Here is a 13895-nt window from a genome sequence, read left to right as displayed (position 1 = left end):
CCATTGTCTTAGCATGGGTTACATGCCCATCACTGAACCATATAATAGTGCTGCAGTGGTTTGATGGTACCTTAGCTTCCTGTGGCAGCCAAAAGAAATGACCACAAACTGTGTGGCTTAAAAAAGAGGAATTTACTTTCTCATTTTTGGAGGTCAGTAATCAGAGGTTAAAGCGTCTGCCTCCAATGCAGGAGACCTAGGTTTGATCCCTGGGTAGGGAAGACCCCCTGGAGAAGGAAAGAGTCGGACATGACTGAGGGACTTCACTTACTTAATCCAAAAATCACAGAGAAGGCAATGGCAACCCACTCCAGTACTCTTGTCTGGCAAATCCCATGGATAGAGGAGCCTGGTGGGCTGCAGTCCATGGGGTCTCAAAGAGCCGGACACAACTGGGCGACTTCACTTTCACTTTTCACTTTCATGCATTGGAGAAGGAAATGGCAACCCACTTCAGTGTTCTTGCCTGGAGAATCCCAGGGATGGGGGAGCCTGCCGTCTATGGGGTCGCACAGAGTCGGACACGACTGAAGCGACTTAGCAGCAGCAGCAGCAATCCAAAATCAAGATGTCACCAGGTCTGTTCTCCCTTCAGAGATTCTAGTAGAGATTCTGTTTCTTTTCTCTTCCAGCTTCTGGTAGCTCCAGGCTTCCTTGGCTTGTAGCAGCTTTACCCAGATCTCTGCTTCAATGACCATTTTGCCTCCTCCTCAGATCTGTGTATCTCCTCTGTGCTTTTGTGTTCATCTCCCTCCAAGTAAGAACACATGTGATTATATTTAGTGCCTTGTGGGATCATCTAGGATGATCTCATGTCAAGAACCTTAATTTCACCTGCAGAGTCCTACTCCAAATAAGATCATATTCACAACTTCCTGGGACTAAGATGTAGACATAACTGTTGCCGGGACACCATTCAACCCACTCTAGCTGGTAAATGTTTAACAATCTCCTTGACAAAAAGGAAAAACCCTTATATACAGTATTTGCCTACCTCTGTGGTGTAAATATTGCCACCACGTCCACTTTCAAGCTGTCAACTGGAAGTCACTGAACTTGAAGTTGGGAAAAGATGCACAGTCTGTAGGACTTCCACCATCCAGATTCAATAGATGTAAAAAGCCTTAAGAGCATAGATAATAGAGTAATGAATTCAAATGATTAGAAAGTAGTGAGTTTTGAGGACCTATTCACTTTGTTTTAAATATAATTTATTAATTATATATTCGTATACTTTAATTTTCAATGGTGATGATGTTTAACAACTGGCTCACAAAATTCCTGAAAATTTACCGGTGGGTTCAGAAGAGCTGATGTGATTCAGCACCAATACCACTAGGTAGAATCTGCTACCTGATCAGGTTGGAGTCGTAAAGCCTAAAACATAGGGTCAGCAACATGCAAACCACCCAGACTGCAAATGAGGTTGGTGGTTCCTTAAGAGAACGCTGGGGTGCTATTAAGAAAGAGAAAATAATACGGAGAAGACAAAAAAGACAAAGCCACTTCCCATCATTGTTTACAGAGATATTAATGATTTCAGGCTTAGGAAAAAAATTTAGCAGTTTGAAACTTACAGGTATTGTGGCTACGTGTAGTTCTTCAAATTAGTCTCTCTACCTGAGATAAAAATCAGTTTTCACATTCTCTTTTCTTGGTTCATACAATCTGTTTTTAAGCCTAGACGTATCTATCCCAAGGCTTCCCTGCTGGCTCAGATGGTAAAGAATCCACTTGCAATGCAGGAGACCTGGGTTCAATCCATGGGTTGGGAAGATCCCCTGGATTTTCTACCCACTCCAATATTCTTGTCTGGAGAATCCCATGGACAGAGAAGCCTGGTGGGCTACAGTCCATGGGGTGGCAAATAGTCAGACAAGACTGAGCAACTAACACTTTCATATCTATCCCAAGGCAATAAACTTCAGAAAAAGACATAACCAATGGTCTTTTTTAGAGTATCTTAAAAAAATTTTTTTAAACCTTTATTGAGATACAATTTATACATCATGCAATTTACCCATTTAAAGTGAGAAATTCACTGTTTTTTGGCATATTCTCAGAGTTGTTCAACCTTCACCACAATTAACTGTAGAACATTTCCATCACTCCCCCACCAGAAACTCTGAGCTACTCAACTATCATCTTCCAATGCCTGCACTCTGACCTATTCCCCTCGGTGACCGCTAGTTATTTTCTTCTCTCTAGATTTGCCTAGTCTAAGAATTTCATACGAATAGAATCATATAATAATTGTTCCTTTGTGACTGGCTTTTTCAATTAACATAATGTTTTAAAGGCTCATCCATATTTTAATATGTGTCAATATTTCATTTCTTCTTATTGCCAAATGGTATTCCATTGTAAGGATAAACCACAAGTTGTTTAGGCCATTCATTTAGTTGGTGGCTGTCTGAACTGTTTCTCCTTTTTGGCTATTATGAATAACGCTGCTGTGAACATTTGTGGACAAGTTTTCATGTGGACATAATTTTCATCTGTCTTAACCCAGTGGCCTTTTAAGTTAAAAATTTTTAGTGAGGTTTCTTATATTCCACATGCTGAAGGGAACTACCATTTAGGAATGAAATCAGAAATGCCACATACCGAATTCCAGTTCTCTTAGATTTTGGGTCACTACCTCAACCCCTTAAGAATCCTGGGACTGGTTCAGTCCAGAGGAGGACTCTGCTCGCCAACTCCAGGATGGAGGAGGGCGCTGTTTGTCAGAAGAATGTAGGAGGTGACTTTGGGCAAATCACCGAGTAGGTTTGATAGTATTTCCTCTCACACGCAAGGCCTGGCCTTGCCCACAGCAGGCTCATAATCATTAGTCCATCACAGTGCCATTTGGGCACTCTCCATAAGCCAAGTATAAAGAATAATAAAAATAAAATCTTAGTCTCTGACCTGGAAATAAGAGTCATGGGGTTTGGGACACTTGCAGAAAAGAGGGAAATTTTTAGCTTCTCTGATAGAGGCCAGTAGAGCGCTTCATTTTCTCCCATGAGAGATGGGAGGAGTTCTTTCCAGTTCTGTCTTGCAGACCTGGGATGGAGAGAAAAAAAAAAAAACACTCCATATTAATTTATACAGCAGCTTTCTTCCAAAAAATTCAGAGTGTCTCAAACAGTCTTTCACTCATTCCCCTGAGGGAGTTTGCATAAATGTGCATATGAAATTATTTCTTTTAAAATTTACACTCTCCAGTTAGCCAGTCCTGGGCAGAAATAGAACTGGAGAAGCAGACCTCCTGACTGAACATTCCACTATAATATTTTCAGTGAGTTTCTATAAATCAGTGCAGAGCCTTAAAAACAGGATCTCTCCATAATATGCCGGGACTTTGCTCCCTGATGACTGACATTCATTTCTCCAGGGGCAAAATTTTCCCTTCCGAATGAGACTCAACGGGCATGGCGCGCACCACGACCCTCAGGAACCTCATTCACTTACAGTCGAGGGCTTAGGCCCACCTTGAAATAGGCAGCCCAGATTCCCTCTCGCAGCTCAGCCCTCCTAACCCAGCTGGAAACCTCTCAAGAATCTTGAGACTGGCTCAGCCCAAAGGAGAAAGAGTCCTGCTCCCCAGCTGTGGGCAGAAAGCTGTGGTCCAGCCCGCCCTCTCCTGTCACTGTCCTGCCTCCATGTTGCCGGCCCAGGGAGCCGCACTGCCCTTCAGAGTCATGGGGGTCACAGCGGGGCATATACTCCGTTTGTTTCCCAGAGCCCAACTAGGTGCCTGGGAGCAAGGCTCTCGGAGAGCTTCCAGCATCAGGCATACACAGAGCCAGCCCAGCTCTCCACCCTAAACCAAACATTAATTCCTCCTGTTGGACCTCTTCTCAACATATTCTTATTTTGAGGTTCTGATCATCCAGCCCTGAAAAAGAAAAAAGTTGTGTGGTTGTTATTGATGTTGATAGAGTTACACTAGCTCATGTATTTAGAATCTCAGGGAATCACACCTGGGGAGTATCTATGCGCACTGTTCTTCCCACCCGCAGAAACCTCTGGGCTTCACAAATTCCTTCACGAGGACACTGGGGGAATGGGAAGTCATAATCTATTTAGCAACAAAAAGTTTAAACTTGTGTCCCATGCTGCATGCAGCCTCAGACATATTTTGTTTCAGCCCCTACACTCTTAATTAACCATGTTTAAATTTTATTTAAACTTCATGTTTGGATTGGTTCCATAGTTTGGGGGGTCTGGTGCAATGTGAAAATGCAAACCCCTTGTTCAACGTTGAATAATTTCACGTGACACCAAGCACCGAGGCCCTTCTGAGTACCAGTCTCATGGGACTACACAGATTGCCTGTCTGTGAAGCCATCAGCCCTGCTGCCAACATTTAAGGAGCAAAAGACTCTTAACCTCTCTCAAAAACTAGAAAAATTTGGTGCGCTAGGTTTTCTTCCCCAAATGAAACACAAAATTGGCTGGTGCTGAGAAGCCGCTTGCATTACTTCGCTAGGGCTACCGTGACAAAGTTCACAGACTGAGTGACTTCAATGACAGTTTATCTTCTCACAATTCTCAGGGCTATGCAGCTGAGATCAAGGTGTCAGCAGGATGGCTCTTCTAAGGCCTCAATCTTGAGGTTCCCCCTCCCTATATCTTCACAGGGTCTTCCCTCTGTACTTGCCTGCGTCCTAATCTCCTCTGCTTATACAGACACCAGTCACCTTGGATGGGAGTCCACCCTACTGACCTTTTAATTGAATAATATTTTTAAAGGTTCTATCTCCAAATACAGTCAGATTCTGAGGTACTGGGAGTTAGAGCTTCAACATATAAAATTGTGGAGGGAACCCAACACAGTTCATTCAGTGCAGTATACAGTTGTTCCGGCTTCCTTGGTGGCTCAGATGGTAAAGACTCCACCTACAATGCAGGAGATCCAGGTTCGATCCCTGGATTGAGAAGATCTCTGGAAGAGGGAATACCTGCCCTCTCCAGTATTCTGGAGAATCCCCTGGACAGAGGAGCCTGGGGGCTACAGTCCACAGGGTTGCAAAGAGTCGGACACAACTGAGTGACTAACACTTTCATTTTCACACTTGCACTTTAGGGAACTGAAGGCACAGTGCTCCAGGTCAAAGCACCAGCCCTGTGCTCAGCAGCCACCATCCACCGTGTTGTGTGGGCTCTGTTTTCATCCCATTTCCTCTCAGAGAGGCAGCCTTGCTCCTCCCGGGAAGCATATGGGCTAATTACACTATCAACCCTGACTACATACTCCCTGAAGCTCTGCCTACTAAGGTCGCTACTCAAGTGATCCTTGAAAGCACTATAATCAGTTTCTTAAACACAAAAACAAAAAATGTACCCATTCTGCCATGATAAGACTTCAAGTGCAGAGCAAAAAGAATTGCCCTGGGGGTACAACTGACTGCTCAGAGACTTGATCTGCAGGTTTTAGGAGAGGAAACTCACAGCCACCACAAACCTCTTCCTGGGGCTGATCCCACTGAACATCACCTGACCATACAAGGGACGGCTCAACATGTCAGTGGAAACCCAACTCTACAGCTCCTTGGAGGCGGCACACTCCCAAACAGGCCTTTGTACCTATTTGCTGAAATGTTAGCCAGATTATAGCTGAAAATTCTGCTAATTCTCGGGAAGTTTTTGGTCTTGTGCCTGGAACTATTGAAACATACATTCACACCTACCACATGTAACACTTAGCAGCATAATTTCCAGCACAACACTTTCATACTTTATTTTTAAAAGAAACAGAACAGAGACTAAAGACCTGCACTCACTCTGCGGCTTTTTGCAGGAGGCTCCACAAAAGGTGGAGAGGATGGCTTCTGCGATGAAGGGAGGGTTGTTTTGCATTTTTAAAGGAAAGGAGCCACACAAATCTTTGCTCAGAATCAGGGAACTCAGGATGCTGAAACCTAACATTTGCACCTGCACATAAATAGAAAATAATAATAATAATAGTAATGTGCAAGGCTCTGGCAAAAGAGTAATGATTATCTCATAAATCCCAGCAAAAGTATTTTAAAACATCTTACTGTAGCCCCTTTTGTGTTAAAACTGAAAATGGGAGATTCTTAAAATGTTAAAGACTCAGACCAGCTCTGCGCTTAAATGCCGATCTTTTCTCCCAGCCAGGGCAGTTCCCACCCCACTAGGTTACTTCTAAACAGGCATTGTCCTGCCGGCCTAAATTGCATGCCAGAATTACAAAACCCGCTCACTTTACACCAACGTCTCTATTTAGACTGCAGAGTTGAGAAAGCAAAGGCTATTTCAACTTCAACTCCCTTTGCAAACAGAAGAAAAGGCATCTGACCCGCCGACTTTTCCAGCTGGTCCTTGGGTCTGGTCGCCGGTCTCCGCCGCAGCGCGCGGGCGCCGACCGCCAGTCTGCCACCAGGGGGCGCAGCATCCTTTGTCCTGACACAGGCATTGAAAGCAGGCTATGCAGCTGGCTGGGCCTCCCCGAAAATCTGACTTTCACTCCTTTCATGGTTTCTCTCTGGAACCAACCCACTCCCCGGGCCGCTTCATTCATTTTAAAACCGTTTCTTCTTCCCTGATGCTCACAGTCTCCCTCCATCTCATCTCAGATCTGGGCATGTTACTGGACTCTGGTCAAGTTTCTAAAAGGGCTTTTCAGAGGCACCAGTCCAACCCCAGCTGCTCTTCCTCTGCAAAGCTTAGGAGACCCAGGCCCTAGCTTATCATCTGCTGTCACTTGGAGGCCCCTCAGTTGAGGATGTTTCTAAAGATTCTTCCAGAATGAAGGAGCCTCAAAGACAAGACTAGCTTTCTGGAAGAATTATTACATTCATTTTCTAATAGCCCTCCCCTTCCTCTCAAGAAATAATAACAAACAAAATGAAATGACCCCCCCCCACCCAACAACCCGGCAGTGTTCAGCTTCACCACCCCTCCTGCCCCTGAACAATCTCAGGTCAGCTTTTGCAGGTAGACACCTACCCTCGGGGACCAGCTGAAGCATCCTTTCAGCCACACCTCTTACCACTCCACTGTGCACCCCAAGCAAGGCAACTGCCTCTTCCTACCCTCGACAGCTTGGCTGTATCTATTCTCCAGTAGAAAGAAATCCACCCAGATACCAAAGACTCAGAGTTGTCATCTTTCAGGGATAAAGAAACAGCCGTTTCTACTTTAAAACACACTTGTAGCCCTGCCCCTACAAACAGACAGAACACAGACAAAATGCAAACCCTTAGATCCCTAAAAATCCACTGTTCCACAGGAGTAGGGCACAGGGTTCCTATCCAGGCCTTTGAAAGGCAGCTGCTCTATTTACATGGAAAGATGTCAAGTTTACAGTGTTTTCCCTGCCTCTCATTTTAGCCTCAGAGCAACTCTCAGAGACAGGCAGCAAAGTCTCAAGCCCAAGACATCTGCTCCAGCCTTGGAGCTAGCACAGGGCAGGGGCAGCACTTTGGGGGCAGTACTCAGGTGACCGGGGTCTGAGGAGAGCTGTGGGCCCAACTGCTGTCACAGATGAGCCGCAGGATATCTGCACTGAGAGACCCATGGTTTGGTCTCCTGAAAAACTGGCGTGAGTAAGTGCCTAGATGGGGCAGGAAGAGAGGAAAGGAAGGGGTGATATTAACTCTAACGTGACCCTTCTTTTTATCTTTGGCTTTCTTCACTTCCATTTTCTCCCCACTCACCTTAGCTAATGCAGAAGGGTGGAAGTGCTGAGCCTGGGGACAGATAGCCCCAGCCAGTCCACCTAATGTGAGCTGGCTTCTCCTTCTTCATAAAGTAATGGTAAGGTCTATCCGATAGGGAAGAGAGTCACTAAAGGACGAAAAAGGTCAGTGGTATTCTGGACAGGGGGGAAGAGCAGAGTGGGAGGCTTTTACTTTCATTTTATGCCCCTTTGTATTTTGATTTATGCATATTATTACTTTCATAATTTGATTTTAAAATTTTTATTGGGGCTAATGATGCTCTTCAGAACTGCTGTAGTGATGACTTACGTAAAGTGTCTGGTGTGCACGTGTTCTGGCACGGAGTTGATGCTTCCTGAACAGTAGTTTACTTTAGCAATCACAAGACCCTCAAAACTGAGCAAACGGAATGCAAAATCAAGAATCTTGGAGTATAGTGCAGACTCCGCTCTCAGCTCACTGTGTCCTCTGAGGAAGTCAACTACCTTCTCTGAGCCTTTGTTTCCTCATCTGTAAAATTATGAGGTGCAGGCCAGTTGATTTGAAAAACTATGGGGAGGACAGAGCAGGGCTCAACTCCCCCTCCAAAGTGACCAAGGCACCTTTTAAAACTCAGCTACACGCTTTGCAAAGGAGGTCTCTTAATCTTGAGTTCATCAGAGACCCTTCCTAAAAGTTGTCAACTAGGGTAGGCGGAAAGGGCCAGACACAGCTGAACAAGTTTTAAAATAATACAGGAATTAAATTAGGAAACAAAAATACATCAACACTGGGAAGGCCATCAACTTAAGAGGGTGGGGAAGGTGGGAAAAGATAGTTTAGGCTCTTCTCTGGGTGCAGTTGGCACCATGATGATTTCCTGATGAAAGAGTTGTCATTGGTTGGCAGAGGGGATGAAATTCAAGGCCCAGCCAGGGTCAGCCCCAGTCCAGTCTCCTAGGCTGAGAGTTTTATGTGGGCACAGGGCTGGCCTTGGAGAGACTAGACCCTCCCCTTAACACAACCATAAGGAGAGCTGCCCAGGAGAATTGGACAAAAACACCTCTGAGGTTTCTTCCAACATTACCTGAACCACCACCACTATCACCAGCACAACAAAAGTGGGGAGACTGGCTCATAGAAGGCAGAGATGCTCAGACAATAACACTTCAGCAGCTTGATTGGGGAGACCTTTTCTGGGGCAACCCAGCTCCTGAGAATCCAATGGAGGCTTGTTTCTGGAACACGCGTGGATTCACTTCCCACCCTGCTCAAAATCAAATTTTTCCTTATAGTCTCCTTTGCCAGCGCTGGGCCTTTGGGGAGAGGATGGCAGGTAGTCTGATGGGTAGGAAGGTTGAGACTCCTTTCACCCTGTGGTCTTCTTCCTATTTAAAGCAGCACCGCCTGTCACAGCAGCCTCTTGCCAATATTGGAGGCAGGAATATTTTTCTGACATTGTAAGGGGGGTGTTCAGAGCATATGGGAGGCCCTTTCCCAAGGCCACTGCAGGGTAGAAATTGGTTTTACCCGCTCCCCAGGAGGAATCTTCAGCCCCCCCCCCCCCCCCGTCCCCACTCTGGAGGTCAGACTCAAAAAATATCTACATTTCTATTTTTTTAAAAAGGAGAAAAGTGGATTTTTTTTTCGTATCTCTGAATTATCTGACCATGACTGTTACAATGATATCTCCTCCCGAAGCCCGTGTTGTCACTGCCTAAAGAGAAGGCAGTGCTTTCTGTTCTTGTGGGATCTGAAATAACGGTACCAAAGTATGGGGACACCTGAAAGACCCCTCCCTTTTTTTATGAGGCTAGCGATCTAAGAGACGGGAAGGGATGGGGGGAGAGGGTGGAGGAAGGAGTCTCCTGTAGAGAGGCATCCGCAGGTAGCAGCAGCTCTGCCTGATTTCCAGAGAAAAACTAAGTAAATACAAACTGCTCCATCAATCATCACGCTTTGACAAACCTATATTCCTCGAACTTCAGTGTCTTTCAGAGAAATACCTTCCGTTGTACATTACAAGTCAATTTCAATTGCAGTTCTGAATGTCTGGCCACTTGTTAAAATGCTTTCTGCGCTTGCTTTTCTGTGTGGTTCTTTTCTGTGCCCGTTTGTATCTCTAATAAGCAGCATTGTTTATTATCCTTGGGTCCGTGCCCCTGGGACTGAACTGAAATAGAACAGGAGTGCCGAGTTTGAGCGCTGGAAAATACTTCGGGTTTCCCAGGCCCCTGAGGGGTCTCTGGGGCAGAGGAGACAGACGCGTGGGGAAAGCCCACCCATGTGTGTGCGCCCTGCGAAGAGCAAGCTTTGCAAGAGTTGTTCCAGACTCCCTTAGGTCCTGGGCAAGGATACCGAGATGAGTCCACAGGAAGGAGGCACATGGGTATGGGAAATGCCACTAAGGTCTGGGACTAGGTGTGCGACTTAAGGGCCAAACAGTCTAATATTGCCAGGATCATAAAAAGAGACTGTGGCGCGGGAAAGATTCTGAGCTGTCTTTTAGGTTCGAAGTCTCAATACTCATCCCCGTGCAATTAATTCTCACGAATAAATTCTCTTTCTTCTACACAGCCCCTCAGTCTCTGTTGTCAAAACGAGCATCCTAAACAAGACGAGGATTACCCCCCTTCTTCCCTGCAGTTGCCTAATATTTCTCCCCATTTCGTTTTCAGCCGGGTGCTTTGTAACCAGGGGATGGAAGCGCGTGCGCCGAGAAATAAAGCTCCACTGTACCCCTAGCTTCACAGACTTTCCGCCCCTCCAACCGCCAAATCGGCCCCTCCGTAAGGCCTCTCCCAATTCCACTGCTCCCGAAACAGAGTGGGGTTCGTTATCAAAAAGCAGAAACCCGCATCGGAGATACAACCCGGCATGCCTTCCGCGTCTGGGGGAAATTTTTCCGGTTTAGCCCAGCCTGCGTTTAAACGTCCACCCCAATTTAATGTCAGGGCGGGATCTGCCGGAGAGTTTGCCGGAAAGAATGCTATGAAACCGCGTGAGCTAGACCCTGGCTGTGTGCTTCCCAAGCGAGACTTCTAGACCCAGGGCCCAGCCCGAACTGTCCTTGCCACAGGTTCCTGTGAGAGACAAGCCCCTGTCGGCAACTTCCGAAATTTCCTCCAACAGGCTGCAAAGACTGCTCAAATTGTCCTTCCTAGCTCCACTCCCTCATCCAGTTTGTTTTAAAATACAGAGATTCTGTTTGCTCGTAAGAACAGAGTGATTTCCCTCAAGCAACTCCTGCAAGAGCTTTAAGCAGCCTCTGGGTTGCAGCGCGTCCAAGCGTCTGAGGAGTTTTCCGAATTTCCAGAAGTAGTAAAGGGAATTTTGGTGCCGGAGAAAGTGCGGGGTATGCGAGTGCCGGGTGGGGGTGGGCGCCGAGGAAGCCGCCTGGAGGCTTTTTGTTTTTTAAAGTTAGACTTGCACCGAGGTGCCAGTACAAACGGCACCGCTTCGTGGTTTCCTAATTTAGAGACTCGAGCTGAGTTTGGGCCCATCGTTGAAGCCAGGGGCCCCGCTCAGCGTACTATTAACAGTTTTCCAAGAGCGAGCAGGAGCGGGCGCAGCTCACTGGGCACTGCCAGGCGCAGCTGACTTTGTCCGCTGCTCCCGGCTCTCCGCTCCTCTCCCTTCTCGTGCCAACCCCAGAGCCATCCCATCGCTGCCAGGATTGCTCCGGGGAAGTGAGGGCCGAATGTCTAGGCTGCGGAATCTCCCAACAGGTAGTTTCACCCGGAGCTGGCAAGGCTTAAATATCAAAGGTTGGGTCGCACGGGCTGCATTAAACTGGAGCACGGACGCGGTCACCAATGGAGCAAGGAGAAGAAAAGTTGCTTTCTGGGAGTCACTTTAAATAACCCCATTTTCTCTCCAATCTCCAACTTCTCTCGAAATAGCGCGAGCTGTGCCATTTGGAATGGCACTCAATGAGCCTAAATAAGCCGCTTCAGGCTGTAAACTCATATCCGATTTGAATTCTTTTCCCCCCTCAGTAGTTACTAGAGAACCCAGCTCGGCTTTGGAGCGATAGGTATTTATTTCAGAATTGGGAGATTCGCCTTCGAAACGTCGTAGGCTCCAGGGCAAAAGAGGAAAAGGCTGTGTTGCACTTGGATGATATAATTGAATTATGCCTTTCCCTGGTGTGCAGTGAGGAAAAGCAGGATGCCAGGCAGTATGTGGAATGGGCGGCGGCAGCCTCGCGCTCCAACGAGCGAGCGCACCACACTTCCTTCCCAGGGCGCGGGGAGAAGTTGGGTTGGGCCACAGTGTCCTGCCTCCAGCAAGGATGTGCACCAGCTGGAATGTCGTCCCAGCAGCACGATCCTGGCTGCGTGGCCCCCTCCCTTCGGGGGCACTCTCCCAAAGGTGCCCGCCGGAGTCCGTGGACGCACGTGGTACATGGAGACCCGGCGCGCGACTGGAAACCGCGCGTATCACCCCAAAGATCCTAGGCGCGCGCAAGGCCCTCGCCGGGTGAGGGAAGGTGGGGGACCCGGCCCTAGAGCCAGCGGATCTAATCCCGCTTTGGCAGACGAGCTCTGCGCTGTCATGGGGTAATGCTTTCCGCACGACGCAAATCGCGGAACTCCGGCTCTGCCTGGTCAGTCTCCTAGAGAAACGTTCTCAAACTTTCCCGGGGTACGGGCCCCTAGAAGCCTCTGGGGCCATAAGCGAACCTGACCCGGGAGACTTGGATCTTTAACCGCCTGAGGACCTGGGGTCCCAATAACACCCAGCCGGCTCCCGCATGCCTTCCCCAGTACGGCTTGCTTGCCCTGCGCCTCCACCGCTAACCACGCTACCCAAACTTTCCAAAGTTTTCTACAGCTTCACCACCTCCAGTTCGCCTCGGCTGCAGCGGGCGAGAGGAGAAAAAGACCCCCCCACACACACCCGCCCTCCACCTCTCTTTCTCGCCTCTCCCTCCCACCTTCGGCCTCCCGTGTGAGTCCAAACCTTGCAAGTCGGAGCGTGCGGCAGTGGAGCCCCCGAAGGCACCGACTCTGCAGGGGACGGATTTCGCGCCGCATCCCCCACTCTCAGAGCCTCGGCCGTTCCGCCCCCTCCTCCCCCACCTCGTTTGCGGCGCAGGGACCTGTGGGCTTGTAATTTAGTTTTGTTCAAATTTAGTTTTTTATCCCCCCTTTTCATTTTAAAGATTTTTTTTTCTTCTTTGAGATTACACTCTGTTGGAGCTCAAGAGGCTGCCTGCCTTCCAGTTTCCCTGCGCGGGGTTCGGGGGACACATCCTTCGCGCCGGGCGGGTTGTCTTGCAAGTGGGGCCAGGGGCTCCCAGGCCGCGATTTCTCCAGCTGGGTTTCGCCTCCCTGAGAGACCCTCCATCCTGGCGAGGGGGCAAATTCGTGGCGGAGTTCAGCCTCAAGGCAAGCCTCCTGGGCCGCCACCGCACCCCACCCCGCCCCCTATCCCCGCCAGAGCTACGGCTGCAGTTGGTTCCAGGGATGTTTTTATACCAGTTTAGGAGACAGAGTAGGCAGTAGAGGGGAGACCCTATTCTAACACCTTCCTGAGGTCTTCCTACACAAGGAAAATTCGAGGTAGAAAGGTTGCCTCCCTCCAGGTTCCGCAGCGATGCGCGCCCCACCAGGAGACCCCCACACAAATGCCCCAAGTTGGTTGGTTTGCGGCCTATTGTGTTTTTATTTTGTCTAGGATTAATGTGGTTGGAGATTTTTGCAGCCAGCCTTACTACCCTGGGGCTTCAACTTTCAAACCAAGTCAACGGGAACATTCCGAAGGAAACTGGATCCCCGGGTGCACCGCCCGGCCGGGTGCGGGGCAGAGAAACGTAATCCTCTGCACACCGCGCGGGGCAGACTCTTGGTCCTGGGATCATTTCTGAATCCCAGTGGATTGGGCTGGGGATCGGACTAACCCCCCTCCCCCCCACCCAACCCGAGGGTTGGGGCCAGCACTTTGCCTCGATCCTTCCACGTGCTGGGTTCCTGGTGCCGTTTGCAGACGACGCCTGCCCCGCGCGCATCCCTAGGGGCTAATGGGTTCAGCCCGGCCGCCTTAGCGTCCCCAGCATCAGACTCGAGTTTGCCAGGCACTCAAGGTTAGGCTGCCTGTTACCCCGTGTGACCACGGACATGAAAATCTACCCAAAACAAAGGTGCCCACAAATGGCTACCGGAGGGAGCAGCTGAGACCTGGCCCCTCCCCACCTCCTCCCTTTGACCTCCCTGCGCTGGGGAACACCTGCCCTGCATG

This window comes from Ovis canadensis, chromosome 2 (genome assembly GCF_042477335.2).
Source record: "Ovis canadensis isolate MfBH-ARS-UI-01 breed Bighorn chromosome 2, ARS-UI_OviCan_v2, whole genome shotgun sequence".
Taxonomy (NCBI): Eukaryota; Metazoa; Chordata; class Mammalia; order Artiodactyla; family Bovidae; genus Ovis; species Ovis canadensis.
Note: the sequence above shows the minus strand (reverse complement) of the source record.